The sequence below is a fragment of the Podarcis muralis genome, chromosome 1 (genome assembly GCF_964188315.1).
Source record: "Podarcis muralis chromosome 1, rPodMur119.hap1.1, whole genome shotgun sequence".
In the NCBI taxonomy this organism is placed as follows: domain Eukaryota; kingdom Metazoa; phylum Chordata; class Lepidosauria; order Squamata; family Lacertidae; genus Podarcis; species Podarcis muralis.
This window is the reverse complement of record NC_135655.1, coordinates 35723287-35740308: the sequence shown is the minus strand read 5'-3', so window position 1 is coordinate 35740308 and position 17022 is coordinate 35723287. Positions and strand designations below refer to the sequence as shown.

Genomic DNA, 17022 nt, shown 5'->3' with positions numbered 1-17022 from the left:
AAGCACATGCTTTCCACACAGAAGGGTTCAGTCCGCAGTATATCTAGCTAAAAGGATCTTAGGTAACAGGGCTGGAAGTTACCCAAGACTTTGGAGAACCGCTGCCGGTCAGAGTAGATAACTACTGGGCTACACAGACCGGCAGCCTGACCATGAGGTGCCTTCACACGTTCGTGATATAATTATTTGCCGACCTTCTACGACGAGATTGAATAACGCCAACGCCAGACAATACAGCCAGGGATGTTACACTGACTTTTACAGATCCGGCTTGCAATCCAACCCCACCCGCAATTCTCCGAGAGTAAGCCCCGCTGAGCTCAATAGCATTCCCTCCCGAGTAGACACGGTTAGCATTACAGCCCCTAGTCACAAAGGAGAACCCAAAACAACGTAAGGCCACAAGCTCAGGCACCGAGAGGAAGCCGATCACTTCCCCTCCACTGGGCCCGCAGCCCAGGGCTCAGGCGAGCCCCGAGGAAGAAGCACCTGCTCGCCTCGCCTCCTACTAGGCCCACAGGCCCCAACCAGATCTCTTCGCGGCAGCCTGGACAGGCGACCCCGCTCGCTACCCTCCCGTCCCCAAACCCTCCGTTTCCCCAGGCCTACCAAGCCCCGCCGCGCCTGGACTCGGCGTGGCCTCTCTCCAGCCTCCCCGCTCCAGCCGCCTTCCCCACACGGACCCCGAAGCCCAGCCCGACCCGCCAGCGTCCCGGAACCGCCTGCCTCGGAGCCCCAAGCTCTCCCCGCCTCCTCTTCTTACCCGGACCGGGCCGCGGCGCTCGCGTTGTCTGGCAGCCGCAGGCCTCGCAGGGTGACCCGGTCAGGCGGCTTAGGAAAGGCCGCCGCGAGGCCCCGCCGCGCTCTTGTTTCCTCCTCCCCGCTGCCCGAGTGAGTGACTCGCTCGCTCTCCGCGGCGCCGCAGACTTTCTCCTCAGACGCCGCTGTGGCCGCCTCAGCTTCCCGGCGTCCTTCGCTCACCTCCCTCAGTCCATCGCCAGGCAGCGACGCACCCCGTCCATCTTGATCCTCCCGGCACAAGAGCGGGAGGGGGAGGGTGACGGGGAAGCGAGCGCCACAGACACGAGAGGGGGAGGAGGAGGAAGGGGAGCGGGAGGGGGAGGAGCCCGTCAGCCTCGGAGTCACGCTCGGGCAGACTCCGGGAGATACCGAGGGCCGGCAGAGGGGGCGCTGCGGAGGCCAAGCTCGCGCCGGCGTTTCCTACGCTCTTTTCTTACCCGCCGCCGGTTACTTCTCGGACTGGTTTTCCCTCAGCTTCCTCGCCTCTCCGTAACGTTGGGGAAGCGTCGGGATGGGTTGAATTGGAAGCAGCAGCAACAGGAAGCGCCCTATCGCGTTCCTCAGGGCGCAATGGCGAACTTTTATTCTCCTCGCTCCCTCGTTAAAAACGAGGAAGAAGCGACCTCCCCTCATATCCTACACATGTCTCCCCCCTCGGCCCAGTTTCTCCTGTCCAAAGAGGAGCGAACTTGAGTCCGAACGAGGGACTGGACGAGAGGAACAGAAATCAAAACCTTTCTTCTTCCCACGAGTCGCCATTACCTTGCGGGATCCGCCGCCCACTGGCTCCTGTTGCTTTAAAGCGGGATGTGAGGGGGCGATTCCATTAACGACAACCAAGTTTCTTGGGTGAGCGGAGGGTCCTCCTAGCTGTAGCTCGGACAACGGGGTGGCTCCCCTCAGGCCCAACAAGCCTGGGGAATGGGCAGGGATTATAAGAAGTGCAGGTCCACCTACAAGGGCCGGGGAGGGGGCCTTCAGAAGGGAAATGCGGTTGCCTTCATTATATTTTTTTTACAAAAAAAATAAAAATAAAATATTATTATTTATACTCCGTCCATCTGGGGCAGTGAGTGCACCTGGCGAGCAGGTTGTTCTCCAACTGCATATACTGCACAGACACTGTCTATTTAAAGCACATCGCCCACCACCAAAGACTTGTGGGAACTGTTAAGGGTGCTGGGAATTGTCACTCTAGGAGGGTGAACGACAATCTCCAGGGTTATTTGTAGGAAAAGGAAAAGTGCTTTAAATGTAGGGGGGGGGTGTACACAGCCTAAGTCAGAGATAGGGTGACCCTCCAGATGCTGTTGGGCTCTAAACTCCTATCAGCCCCATCCAAAGATGCTGGAAGTTGGGAGTCCAACAATTCTCCTTAGTCAAGGTGGTCCTGTAGTGTTTTCTCCACTTGAAGAGCCAATCTATGTGAGCATGTGGGCAGCAAAGACATCACATTAGAAGGGCAATATAAGGAGTGCTAATTTTACCGCCCAGCATTTAATAATATTTCCTATATTCCTTCTCCCAATGTGCTCAGGATTCAACTCTCCCCACCACAATCCTACAAAACAATTTATACCAAGGGACAATGAGCGGCCAAGTGAGTTTAATTAATTTATTTTATGTTATTTAATTTAATTTAATTAATGGTTGAGCAGCCATTTGAGTCTATGTGTCTCCAGTCTAAGCCTTAACTATCTGATGCTACACTGGGGAGGGTTGAGGTGGGTGACACCTCCAGTGTTTCGGACCACAAATGAAGTATTTCTCAGGGACACCTACATTTCTGACTAGCTCACTGATTCTACATAATATTAAGTAATTGAGTGTAAGTTCAGTTATATACAAAGTATATGTAAATATTAACTAAAAAACAAACAAACAAACAAACACGGACAGGGCTCTTGCACCTTGAATGTAAGAGGGGAATTTTAGCAGGTGTAGCTTGTCATACAATTATCTCTTCAGTACAACTATTAAAGGTGCAGGAGTCCTGCCCTCTTTTGCATCAGCCCTTCCCAACCAATGTACAGTGGTACCTCGGGTTAAGAACTTAATTCATTCTGGAGGTCCATTCTTAACCTGAAACTGTTCTTAACCTGAGGTACCACTTTAGCTAATGGGGCCTCCCGTTGCTGCCGCGCCACCGTCGTGCAATTTCTGTTCTCATCCTGAAGCAAAGTTGTGTTGGATGAGTTTCAGTTGGTAAGGCTCAAGGTACTATTTCTGGCCCGAGGTACCAATGTATGCCAAAGGCACAAATTAAAAGGAGGGAGAAGCTGTCCTAATGAGGTATTTTTTTAAAAAAGGCCTTTGGAGCTTGCTGCATCACTTCAAAAATGGGAAATGGAAATGGCACTCTTTATGAAGTAATGTAGTAAACATATGGCCAAACCGTTAATTTACAAGGTATGTATTTTTCTCCCAAGCAGTTCAAAAAATTTAGTTAAAATGAACAATTCTCCAGTGAGTACATGTGCTAGTTATGGTCCTTCTCTCTTTAGCATAAAGGTTGATGGAAGCAGAGAATCCATATGTGTATGACTGCAGTCAGTGGCAGAGCTTCATGCTCCGGCACTGGGGGGGGGGGGGGCGAAGAGCAGGCAGGGGGCGGGGCTGGTGTGCATCATGGGGGTGGGGCATGCTGCCTGCAGGGGCGGGGTGCCCAGCGCGGGCAGCCACGATGGCACTCTACTGGGATCGCGCTGCCAGGGACGGGGCGCTCCCCCCCCCACTCCTCTTCCTCTGCCAGTGGCTGCAGTTCCACAGGGCAGGGTTAACTCATTGGTAAGGATTTCAGAGGCGAGGACCTAACCATTTCAGCCTCGTGGACTCATGGGCAAATTGGAATGTAAATCTGAGCATTAGTCTGTGTCATTTACACACCAGCAGAGCCATGGGGACAATGCAACTACACTATGTAGAAGGCAAAACAAAATAAAAATAAAAATATGTAGAAGGCAGTTCTCTGACCACCTCATTTCTTTGTATTATATTATTATTATTATTATTATTATTATTATTATTATTATTATTATTATTAGAATTTATATACTGCCCTATAACCAGAGGTCTCAGGGCGGTTCACAGAAGAAAATCAAAATATAAAACCACAAAATATATAATCAAAATAAAAACAGCAACCCAATAACACACACCCCCGCCGCCGCCGCCAAAATAACCCTCATAGGATGCCAATCAAAACAACCAAAGGCCTGGTTAAAAATGAATGTTTTTTGCAGTAATCTAACCTTGAGGTTACCAGAGAACAGACAACAGTAGGCTATCCCTGTCCAGATAGAGGCGTAGCTGGGCCACCAGTCAAAGCTTGATGGAAGGCACTCCTGACCACTGAGGTCACCTGAGCCTCGGGCAACAGCAAAGGATCCAGGAGTATCCCAAATCTATGAATCTGCTCCTTCAGAGGAAGTGTAACACCATCAAGAGCAGGTAATCTCCCACCTATCTGGTCTAGCCTCAGTCTGATCTGGATTGAGTTTCAGTTTGTTGGCTCTCCTCCAGTCCATTACCAAGGCAAGACACTGGTCCAGCACTTTCACTGCATCGCCTGCAGATGTAAAGGAGAAATAGAGCTGAGGGCCATCAGCATACTGCTGACAACGTACTCCAAACCTAGCAGTTTCATGTAGATGTTAAACAACGTGGGGTATAGGATTGAGCCCTGTGGAACCTTCAATGTGGGGTTCCATTCCCCACAAGTAACACCATTGCATTCCCCAAGTAACACCCTTGGGGAACGGCCATCCAAGTAGGACTGGAACCACCGCAAAGCGGTGCCACCCACCCATAGTTCAGACAGTTGCTCGAGAAGGATACCATGGTCAAAGGTATTGTAAGCTGCTGAGAGGTCGAGAAGAATTAACAGGGACACATTTCCCTTGTCTCTCTCTCTACCAAGGTCATCATACAGGGTGACCAAAGCAGTTTCTGGGCCTTATCCCCGATTGAAATGGATCCAGAAAATCAGTTTCTTCCCAAAGTGCCTAGAACTGGTCTGCAACCACTTGCTCCAAAACTTTGCCTAGGAAAGGGAGATTAGCAATTGGCCAGTAGTTGTTAGGTTTTCCGAATCCAGGGAAGGTTTCTTAAGGAGTGGTTTTACCACTGCCTCCTTCAAACAGGCAGGGACCACCCCCTCGTAAAGAGGCATTGATCACCTCCCTGGCCCAGCCACCTGTTCCCTTCCTGCTGGTTTTTATCAGCCAAGAGGGGCAAGGGTCTAGAGTGCAAGTGGTCACCCTAACTGATCCGAGCACCTTGTCCACATCCTTGAGCCTTACCAACTGAAGCTCATCCAACACAACATGACTAGACTCTGCTCTGGACACCCCATGATATTCATCTGCTATAACAGCAGGTATTGGTAGATGCAGGCGATTTTATCCTCAAAATGCTTTGCAAACAAGTCACAGTGAGGTACCATTGGTTCTATCACCTCCTTTGCGCCAGCCTGTAAAAGGCCTCGTACAACCCAGAAAAGCTCTGCCGGATCAATCGAGGCAGTAAAGTAAGCCTTCTTTGCTTCCTTCACTGCCACTAGGTAGGCTCAGGGGTTATCATGTCAATAGCCTGAGCCATTCGGTTGTAAAGACATTACAACTTTGACATTATGACATGCCTATGTGCTTTTTTTTTTTTTTTTAGTATTTTAAGATATTCCCAGGAAGCAACCATATGCCATAATGTGTAGTCCCTTCCTAGGATATTGTATGGGGGAAATATATGCCTCTGGAGAGTACAGTTGCAGTACAGTGCAAAGAAGCCAGTCCAAGGACTACCTCATAAGTACCTGGTTTTTAATTTGTTTGTTTTTTTAGTAGAACTGTTCAGTGTTCACTCTTTTATTTAAAAGTTTGCACATGAACAGAGTGTCCTGGACTCATTTTTGCATGTAGGAGAAACTGACACAGGACAGAAATAGGCTGTTTCATTCATTCCTACACATGAGGCAACCACAGCCTTGAGACAAACAGCTTTCTGCAGATAGACCCACCATGTGAGACATATTTTAACAGTGACTATATACATAAATTGTTGTTTGTTTTCACTATTGGTGAATGTATACACACCATCATTTTTAATATTTCAGAGAATTTCCCTCAGCATGAAAGAGAATGGGCAAACCTTGTTCATATATGGTTGGGTACATTGGATCCCCTCAACTGGGGTTAATGTGTTTAGGAATGAGGGGTAAACAGGTTAGAGGTTAGTTAACATTCTTAATTGTGTTTGGTTAAATCTGCATAAAATAGAGCACCCTTTAATTTTTTTTCTTGGTGTTTATTGTGAACTGCCTTAGGAAGACCTTTGATCATGACATGCATTATAAAAAAAAAACCTAAATAATCAGTAAACATTGTGTTACGACCTTCAAAGCTGCAGTTCTGAACATGCATTATATGAAATATAGTTTCTGTTAAATTCATGGGGCATAATCTGCTGATCATGTTCTAAGATATAAATTGAACTGTCATTCTAGTGTTAGGATTTAGCTCATTAGTTTTAAAACCTGTAATCTGTGGTTCTGAGATCCATCATTAAGTAGGAACCATCTACTCAGAACATTCTGTATATAATTATTCTCTGTGATTTGCTATGAAAAAAGGCCACATTCAGGCACACTGGGTCATCACAGTGGTTCTTTTTGTAGAGTTGCATGACATTTTTAGTGAGGCCATTAGTCACAAAAGAAGTTAATAATATAATTAACATAAGATTATAGTTTATTTAAATAGTGGTGACTGTGTGGCAGATCCTTCCTGTAGTCACCAGGAAAATGGAAGTATGCAGAGAACCTGAAGACAATGGCAGTTCTTCCACCTCACACAGGACCAGGCAGTCACATGTCACTGTCCTAGGCAGACATCATTTAGGAAGTCTTTAGTTACTCTGACTGACATGTGATGTGTCAATATCATTATAAGTGTAAAATACTGCTGATCTTTAACAACAAGAAGTTATATTTTAATTACCACTGAATGGAAATTGGGAAGATATGTGGATTGTAAAATATTGTATATGACGTGAAGTATGTCAGAGAAAGCCGAGATTAGGGATGGCAGAGGAAATTAGTTCACTTTGCATTTTATTTTGAACCTACCACATTCATGCTTCCCAAAACAATATGAAACACAGTTCTCAGAAATTTGCACTTCTTCAAATGTTGTGCCACATATGCACACAAAAGTGTATATTAGTGGAAATCATGTGCAAAATACACTCCATTAAATGTTTTGCAAAAATCCCACATACTGGACAACATACAAAAATGTGTATATTAGGAGACATGAACACAAAGATGCATCTGATTGTTAATGTGGACTTCTTTTTTAAAAAAACACCAATAACACATATGTATCTTTTCCACAAACAGGAGCGCAAACAAGATTGGAACAATTGAAAAGAGAGAGAGAGACTGAAATTGACATTGCTGTGTGGAGTGTTCTGTTTAGTATTCCAGTCAGTTATGCCATCCTCCAGGATAGTCCATTCCATTCCCACCCAGTTTCCATCACCTGCCCTGCCCACATCAGTGGTCAGCATTCCATGGCTACAGAGCACATTCAGTCTCCATTCAGCTATTCTGGGTTTTCTTTAATGATCAGGGTGGGGGAAGCTGATTGTAATGCCATCAGCTCCTGTTTCAGGTTCCAGGACAGAACACCAGTAAATATTAACTTAACTTTAAATACTAAACCTGGCAAGACACAAACCTGACTACCTAAACCTAGCACAAAGGATTGAATCTGCCATTATTCAAAAGATACACAGTTGTTTTAATAAGTAGAACAAATTGGGATAAATTATTAAAATGGCAACAATACAAAATATTTTTATTTTAATCCTTTGGATTTTAGTTTTATTTATGTGCCCCAAATTATCACAAAAACAGTTCCTGCCTCACACACTTTCCCAATTAAATTTGTGCCATTTTAAAATTTTAACATAAACATTTTCATTAGTCATATTTCAAAACACTGCATGACTGATGCTTCTGTGTATCAAACCATTCCAGGATTCAGAAATCTGAGCATGGTAGAGGTACCCTAAATGACCCCATAGATCTTAGCAACATGGCTTGGAATGACACAGTTTTCCAAGTGTAAGAAGAACAAAACACATTTATTATACTTGTGAGCAAATGCTTAGCAATGTTGTTTTTCTGTACTTCTGCTTTATTCCTACCTAGCACAGAATGCAGAACATTCACCTTTTCCATCTTATCCTTAAATTATTCACCATATAATTTATTTTCTCAAAGAAACAAATGTTTAAATCTGTTGTGCTTTTTCATATAAAAAAATCATTTCCTGTTTCAGATTATTCTTGTTACAGTCAAAAGGATTAGCTACTTACTTGATACGTCCACTGAAAGGGTTACACAGTATACCGGTAATGTCTTATTCAGTCCAGATGGCTTTTCAGACATCTTCTTGAAAAAGACTTTTATCCAGAAAAGCAAATCCTGCTTTAAATCTTTTTCATTTAAAAAAGGGGGTTGGGTGAAACTTCATATTAAGATCCCAGCAGTTCTCTTTCAGTTTGGCTCTTGTACAATCCTAGAACATGTCTGAACATAGGATCAACTTTGTGGCTTTTCCATCGTGTCACTGTCTGTAATCTTGGATCCCGGTAATCACAAGTGCAACTACGTCAGCTGTAAAGCACACTGTTTACCATTCACCAGCTTGTGCAATGTGCTGCAATGAGAAGTGTGTTAAAGGTTGACTATTACATTCTTCAAATGTTTTGATTAGTCATGTTGCTGTGGTTTCTGCCTGAGGACTGTATGCAATGTCAGTTTTGAAAGTGCACTGTATTTGAAAACATCAGTCTAGTCTTTATACAGCCATTTCTGCTCAATTTCCACTTTCAGACATAACTAACAGCATCTTTCAGACAGGATCTTTTTCTGCTTAAAAAAGAATCTATAATTGAGCAAACATTCTATAGATGTAGCCTCCTCAAGCTTGTGAGTCCAGCAGACAGGAAGTGAACTCCCTGCTTAAACTTCCTGCTTGTGCCGGGCTAAGAGCTGAAGTGACGAGGAAGGCGTCAACTTTGATTCCAGCCAATCAGGAATTGCAAGACATACAATCATTCTGTGAATGCAGAACCACACTTATTCTAGGATGACTAACATTTTTTCTGTAGTACAGCTTGGCTTGCCTAACCACAATAGCTGTGCATGCCCTGTGGAACTTTTGACTTAGGGTTTCTGACAATTTCAAAAACAGTTTGCAAAGTGGTATTTAGCTGTAGTTCGGTGAAGGGGGATGAGTCAGTCCCTGTACTTGGGAACAGAGAACTGGTCAAAGGGAGAACAGTAACACCCTTGGGGAACGGCCATCCAAGTAGGACTGGAACCACCGCAAAGCGGTGCCACCCACCCATAGTTCAGACAGTTGCTCGAGAAGGATACCATGGTCAAAGGTATTGTAAGCTGCTGAGAGGTCGAGAAGAATTAACAGGGACACATTTCCCTTGTCTCTCTCTCTACCAAGGTCATCATACAGGGTGACCAAAGCAGTTTCTGGGCCTTATCCCCGATTGAAATGGATCCAGAAAATCAGTTTCTTCCCAAAGTGCCTAGAACTGGTCTGCAACCACTTGCTCCAAAACTTTGCCTAGGAAAGGGAGATTAGCAATTGGCCAGTAGTTGTTAGGTTTTCCGAATCCAGGGAAGGTTTCTTAAGGAGTGGTTTTACCACTGCCTCCTTCAAACAGGCAGGGACCACCCCCTCGTAAAGAGGCATTGATCACCTCCCTGGCCCAGCCACCTGTTCCCTTCCTGCTGGTTTTTATCAGCCAAGAGGGGCAAGGGTCTAGAGTGCAAGTGGTCACCCTAACTGATCCGAGCACCTTGTCCACATCCTTGAGCCTTACCAACTGAAGCTCATCCAACACAACATGACTAGACTCTGCTCTGGACACCCCATGATATTCATCTGCTATAACAGCAGGTATTGGTAGATGCAGGCGATTTTATCCTCAAAATGCTTTGCAAACAAGTCACAGTGAGGTACCATTGGTTCTATCACCTCCTTTGCGCCAGCCTGTAAAAGGCCTCGTACAACCCAGAAAAGCTCTGCCGGATCAATCGAGGCAGTAAAGTAAGCCTTCTTTGCTTCCTTCACTGCCACTAGGTAGGCTCAGGGGTTATCATGTCAATAGCCTGAGCCATTCGGTTGTAAAGACATTACAACTTTGACATTATGACATGCCTATGTGCTTTTTTTTTTTTTTTTAGTATTTTAAGATATTCCCAGGAAGCAACCATATGCCATAATGTGTAGTCCCTTCCTAGGATATTGTATGGGGGAAATATATGCCTCTGGAGAGTACAGTTGCAGTACAGTGCAAAGAAGCCAGTCCAAGGACTACCTCATAAGTACCTGGTTTTTAATTTGTTTGTTTTTTTAGTAGAACTGTTCAGTGTTCACTCTTTTATTTAAAAGTTTGCACATGAACAGAGTGTCCTGGACTCATTTTTGCATGTAGGAGAAACTGACACAGGACAGAAATAGGCTGTTTCATTCATTCCTACACATGAGGCAACCACAGCCTTGAGACAAACAGCTTTCTGCAGATAGACCCACCATGTGAGACATATTTTAACAGTGACTATATACATAAATTGTTGTTTGTTTTCACTATTGGTGAATGTATACACACCATCATTTTTAATATTTCAGAGAATTTCCCTCAGCATGAAAGAGAATGGGCAAACCTTGTTCATATATGGTTGGGTACATTGGATCCCCTCAACTGGGGTTAATGTGTTTAGGAATGAGGGGTAAACAGGTTAGAGGTTAGTTAACATTCTTAATTGTGTTTGGTTAAATCTGCATAAAATAGAGCACCCTTTAATTTTTTTTCTTGGTGTTTATTGTGAACTGCCTTAGGAAGACCTTTGATCATGACATGCATTATAAAAAAAAAACCTAAATAATCAGTAAACATTGTGTTACGACCTTCAAAGCTGCAGTTCTGAACATGCATTATATGAAATATAGTTTCTGTTAAATTCATGGGGCATAATCTGCTGATCATGTTCTAAGATATAAATTGAACTGTCATTCTAGTGTTAGGATTTAGCTCATTAGTTTTAAAACCTGTAATCTGTGGTTCTGAGATCCATCATTAAGTAGGAACCATCTACTCAGAACATTCTGTATATAATTATTCTCTGTGATTTGCTATGAAAAAAGGCCACATTCAGGCACACTGGGTCATCACAGTGGTTCTTTTTGTAGAGTTGCATGACATTTTTAGTGAGGCCATTAGTCACAAAAGAAGTTAATAATATAATTAACATAAGATTATAGTTTATTTAAATAGTGGTGACTGTGTGGCAGATCCTTCCTGTAGTCACCAGGAAAATGGAAGTATGCAGAGAACCTGAAGACAATGGCAGTTCTTCCACCTCACACAGGACCAGGCAGTCACATGTCACTGTCCTAGGCAGACATCATTTAGGAAGTCTTTAGTTACTCTGACTGACATGTGATGTGTCAATATCATTATAAGTGTAAAATACTGCTGATCTTTAACAACAAGAAGTTATATTTTAATTACCACTGAATGGAAATTGGGAAGATATGTGGATTGTAAAATATTGTATATGACGTGAAGTATGTCAGAGAAAGCCGAGATTAGGGATGGCAGAGGAAATTAGTTCACTTTGCATTTTATTTTGAACCTACCACATTCATGCTTCCCAAAACAATATGAAACACAGTTCTCAGAAATTTGCACTTCTTCAAATGTTGTGCCACATATGCACACAAAAGTGTATATTAGTGGAAATCATGTGCAAAATACACTCCATTAAATGTTTTGCAAAAATCCCACATACTGGACAACATACAAAAATGTGTATATTAGGAGACATGAACACAAAGATGCATCTGATTGTTAATGTGGACTTCTTTTTTAAAAAAACACCAATAACACATATGTATCTTTTCCACAAACAGGAGCGCAAACAAGATTGGAACAATTGAAAAGAGAGAGAGAGACTGAAATTGACATTGCTGTGTGGAGTGTTCTGTTTAGTATTCCAGTCAGTTATGCCATCCTCCAGGATAGTCCATTCCATTCCCACCCAGTTTCCATCACCTGCCCTGCCCACATCAGTGGTCAGCATTCCATGGCTACAGAGCACATTCAGTCTCCATTCAGCTATTCTGGGTTTTCTTTAATGATCAGGGTGGGGGAAGCTGATTGTAATGCCATCAGCTCCTGTTTCAGGTTCCAGGACAGAACACCAGTAAATATTAACTTAACTTTAAATACTAAACCTGGCAAGACACAAACCTGACTACCTAAACCTAGCACAAAGGATTGAATCTGCCATTATTCAAAAGATACACAGTTGTTTTAATAAGTAGAACAAATTGGGATAAATTATTAAAATGGCAACAATACAAAATATTTTTATTTTAATCCTTTGGATTTTAGTTTTATTTATGTGCCCCAAATTATCACAAAAACAGTTCCTGCCTCACACACTTTCCCAATTAAATTTGTGCCATTTTAAAATTTTAACATAAACATTTTCATTAGTCATATTTCAAAACACTGCATGACTGATGCTTCTGTGTATCAAACCATTCCAGGATTCAGAAATCTGAGCATGGTAGAGGTACCCTAAATGACCCCATAGATCTTAGCAACATGGCTTGGAATGACACAGTTTTCCAAGTGTAAGAAGAACAAAACACATTTATTATACTTGTGAGCAAATGCTTAGCAATGTTGTTTTTCTGTACTTCTGCTTTATTCCTACCTAGCACAGAATGCAGAACATTCACCTTTTCCATCTTATCCTTAAATTATTCACCATATAATTTATTTTCTCAAAGAAACAAATGTTTAAATCTGTTGTGCTTTTTCATATAAAAAAATCATTTCCTGTTTCAGATTATTCTTGTTACAGTCAAAAGGATTAGCTACTTACTTGATACGTCCACTGAAAGGGTTACACAGTATACCGGTAATGTCTTATTCAGTCCAGATGGCTTTTCAGACATCTTCTTGAAAAAGACTTTTATCCAGAAAAGCAAATCCTGCTTTAAATCTTTTTCATTTAAAAAAGGGGGTTGGGTGAAACTTCATATTAAGATCCCAGCAGTTCTCTTTCAGTTTGGCTCTTGTACAATCCTAGAACATGTCTGAACATAGGATCAACTTTGTGGCTTTTCCATCGTGTCACTGTCTGTAATCTTGGATCCCGGTAATCACAAGTGCAACTACGTCAGCTGTAAAGCACACTGTTTACCATTCACCAGCTTGTGCAATGTGCTGCAATGAGAAGTGTGTTAAAGGTTGACTATTACATTCTTCAAATGTTTTGATTAGTCATGTTGCTGTGGTTTCTGCCTGAGGACTGTATGCAATGTCAGTTTTGAAAGTGCACTGTATTTGAAAACATCAGTCTAGTCTTTATACAGCCATTTCTGCTCAATTTCCACTTTCAGACATAACTAACAGCATCTTTCAGACAGGATCTTTTTCTGCTTAAAAAAGAATCTATAATTGAGCAAACATTCTATAGATGTAGCCTCCTCAAGCTTGTGAGTCCAGCAGACAGGAAGTGAACTCCCTGCTTAAACTTCCTGCTTGTGCCGGGCTAAGAGCTGAAGTGACGAGGAAGGCGTCAACTTTGATTCCAGCCAATCAGGAATTGCAAGACATACAATCATTCTGTGAATGCAGAACCACACTTATTCTAGGATGACTAACATTTTTTCTGTAGTACAGCTTGGCTTGCCTAACCACAATAGCTGTGCATGCCCTGTGGAACTTTTGACTTAGGGTTTCTGACAATTTCAAAAACAGTTTGCAAAGTGGTATTTAGCTGTAGTTCGGTGAAGGGGGATGAGTCAGTCCCTGTACTTGGGAACAGAGAACTGGTCAAAGGGAGAACAGAAACTCCTTGTTAGAACAACACCACTTTCTCCCAGTCGGTGTTTCCAAGCATGATTCAAAGAACTGGTTATCATGCCCTACAAAGCCTTATATGACTTCGTTTCAGTTTGTGGGACATTAGCAGCCAAACCTAACAAATGCATATTATTGCTAGTTAACATGAGAAGGGGCCTAGTCCACAGAGCTAAATTGCTAATAGGCAGATACTCAGACCATTGAAGTACAATTGGTAGGGAGGGCTCTATATGATGTCATTTCCCCTCCTCTCCTAGAGAGGAAGAAACATTTGGAATTATTATTTCTCTCTCTCTTCCTTTGATTGGCATTGGTACAGACATGCTTCCGCTTGCTCCAGCTTCCTGAAGCTGGTTATACACTTTCTCGCTCTTGCTCTTTGTGTGTGTCTGTATTTGCTGCTACCTTTGTTGTAAGCCAATTCATGATTATCATCCGAGCAAATGTCCATTCATTTATTTAAGGAATTGCTTCTTATAAGAGCAATTATGTGTGACTGGCATTTACTCTGGCCTTAAGTCTTTTAGGACAATCTGATATATATGTGGAATTTCTCAAAAGCACAATTTGATGAACACTGTGTTCTCATTATATTGAGGACACTGATAATTCATTGCCAACCAGGCTGTGTAGGATCACAACACTGAAGGCTTTCTGAAAATGTCTTGGAGACTTCTGTTTTTTGCAGGCTATATCTCAAAGGAAGACTTAGTTTCCAAGTCTGTTTTATTTTGTTGGTGTTGGCTATAGCAATCTGAGTGTCTACTTGTTTTATTATTTGTTGGTTTCTAGCATTCACTTGGGGGATGTGGGTGGCGCTGTGGGTAAAAGCCTCAGCGCCTAGGGCTTGCCGATCGAAAGGTCGGCGGTTTGAATCCCCGCGGCTGGGTGCGCTCCCGCTGCTCGGTCCCAGCGCCTGCCAACCTAGCAGTTCGAAAGCACCCAAGGGTGCAAGTAGATAAATAGGGACCGCTTACTGGCGGGAAGGTAAATGGCGTTTCCGTGTGCGGCTCTGGCTCGCCAGATGCAGCTTTGTCACGCTGGCCACGTGACCCGGAAGTGTCTCCGGACAGCGCTGGCCCCCGGCCTCTTGAGTGAGATGGGCGCACAACCCCAGAGTCTGTCAAGACTGGCCCGTACGGGCAGGGGTACCTTTACCTTTACTTTAGCATTCACTTATCAGTATTTTCTCCCCCCCCCCCCCTGTGTTTTATTGGAAAGTTTGGTATGTTATGTGCTTATTTTTAGCTTAAATGTTCACTAACTTAGGGGAAACATTCTGAAAATCAGGATACACATTTATTAATAAAAATGTATTAAGGTTTCAAACAGCATTTCAATAAATGCTAAAAACAAGATTTTGGGATACAAAGCCTTTTCCAGTCTCTTATCATTCTTATCATCACCAATCTGTTGGTTTCTAGGAAGTCTGCACTGTGAACATTGTGAGTTGATATCCATGAGAACATACTGTACATATGTTAATCTGGTCCTGCTCTTTCTTCTGTCACTGAATTAAGGCCCTTCACATGGTCACTGTTTTCAAAGCTGCTCTCTGTAAGGGTCAACCTAGATATGACTTGAATTGCATGGATGCACTTAACATGCAAGGTTTTTGCTGCTGTAGTATAAATAGCAACCTCTTGAGTGCAGGATTGGGCAAGTGAAGTTTATTCCTGCCTCTTTATTCATGCCACAGCCTGATCAAAGCCGCCTCTCTGCACCTGCTGTTTGCTATTCCCTTCTGTAGTACTGTGCAAGAATCATTATGCAGCACATTGAACAAACATAAGTAGTGAATATCAGAAAGAAAGCTCCCACCACAGATAGCAACAAGAAAGGAAATTCCGAATAAACATCAGGAATAACTTCTGGACAGTAAGAGCTGTTTGACAGTGGAACAGTCTCCTTCAGGAGGTTGTGGACTCCTCCTTTGGTGGTTTTAAAGCAGAGGTTGGATGGCCATCTGTCTTGGATAACTGAGGTTCCTACATTGCAGGGGGTTGAACTAGATGACCCTTGGGGTCCCTTCCAACTCTACAATGCTACGTTTCTATGATCCTACTATGATTTCACAGTTCTTTAAACAATTGAAAAATGAATGCAGCAAGGAAAGCAATTCAACATTAATAAATCTGATTATAATAAAATATAGCTATTGAACATAGAACATTGTAAAGTTTTAAAAATATAAATTAATAATTTGTACTTGTTAATATATTAATATTATATTTCACGATATTAAATACATTTCTGTTTACAAAACTGTCTTGACATTGTTTCCCTTCTCAAACCTAAGGAGTTAAACAAAAATGAAGGCTTAATTATTCAACTTCTGGCACTTTTGGTATCTAGAAAGTTAAATCAAATACTTCCCTTTAAAATAAATTAAGGAATTATCTCCTTATCTCTATTGCCTCCCTGTGGACCAGCTATATCACTACAAGAAGAAAACAAAGTGGGAAATGTAGTGCAGGAATATCCCATAAGGTATTCAGTGCGGCAAACTTACTTTGTCAACTGATTGAAGCAATGGCCTGCCTTTGAAGTTCATGGGTTCAGACTAAATTGGGTACATGGTGAAAGACTCATGTGATGTTCTTACCCCATGTCTCACTTCCAGTGCAATGACATTTTGCCATACCACTGCCCGCCCACTTAATCATGTGGAACCTGACACATAACCTTCCACTTATGCTCAGCTCAGGCTGGGCTCATTCAAATCAACATAATCCCCACACTGAATGCTGAAATTTTTTTGTGGGGAGTTTTTTTAAAAAGTTCACAAATTCTTCAAAAAATGTGAAGAACTGGATTTAAGATTTTAGAAATGAGGAACAAAATTTGGAAATTTGTCCTTCCCTAGCCATAGGCCTATGCCCCGAGTCCTGATAAGAAGTACATTGACAGTTCTACAAACCATTGTTTATTACAGTACTTTATGTCTTCCCAGGAAGTCGTACGTATTACTGTGATGTCTGGGCGCTTCCTTATTCTTTATAATCAACTTATATCTGGCCTATTTCATGCATCTTAAAATCAGTTGTTTTCATGTCTCTATATCAAAGAAGGCATTAGATTATAGCAGAGACAGGCAAGATTGAGGCTTGTTGGATCTAGTTTATTTTTGTTTTATTCTTTTACTCGAAGTCCAGTATCCTCAGTCTATAGTTACAAAATCCAGTACACAGCCATGTTCAGCTCTCATGGGTACCATTTCCAAATATAAAAGCTTTCTGTTGTCATCATCCT

The 17022-nt window shown here is 42.5% G+C and overlaps 1 protein-coding gene and 1 long non-coding RNA gene across 16 annotated transcripts in view; one reads left to right on the top strand and one right to left on the bottom strand.

Annotated features, from left to right (window-relative positions):
* HECTD1 (HECT domain E3 ubiquitin protein ligase 1) overlaps positions 1–8430 on the bottom strand; it is a 61618-nt gene extending 53188 nt beyond the window's left edge. For 5 of the 12 annotated variants that reach the window (XM_028721195.2, XM_077926166.1, XM_077926173.1 and 2 more), the window contains exon 1: positions 764–1073. The gene's annotated coding sequence lies outside the window, so the exon portion shown is untranslated. Of the gene's footprint in view, positions 1–763; positions 1074–8178 lie in introns of those variants that run through there. The other 7 variants (XM_028721229.2, XM_028721203.2, XM_077926178.1 and 4 more) reach the window with 3 other exon arrangements.
* LOC114592928 (uncharacterized) overlaps positions 1142–17022 on the top strand; it is a 38387-nt gene continuing 22506 nt past the window's right edge. For 2 of the 4 annotated variants that reach the window (XR_013392309.1, XR_013392310.1), the window contains exons 1-2: positions 1142–1650; positions 2339–2401. This is a non-coding gene — a long non-coding RNA (uncharacterized LOC114592928). Of the gene's footprint in view, positions 1651–2338; positions 2402–3110; positions 5304–7195; positions 8180–17022 lie in introns of those variants that run through there. The other 2 variants (XR_003705559.2, XR_013392316.1) reach the window with 2 other exon arrangements.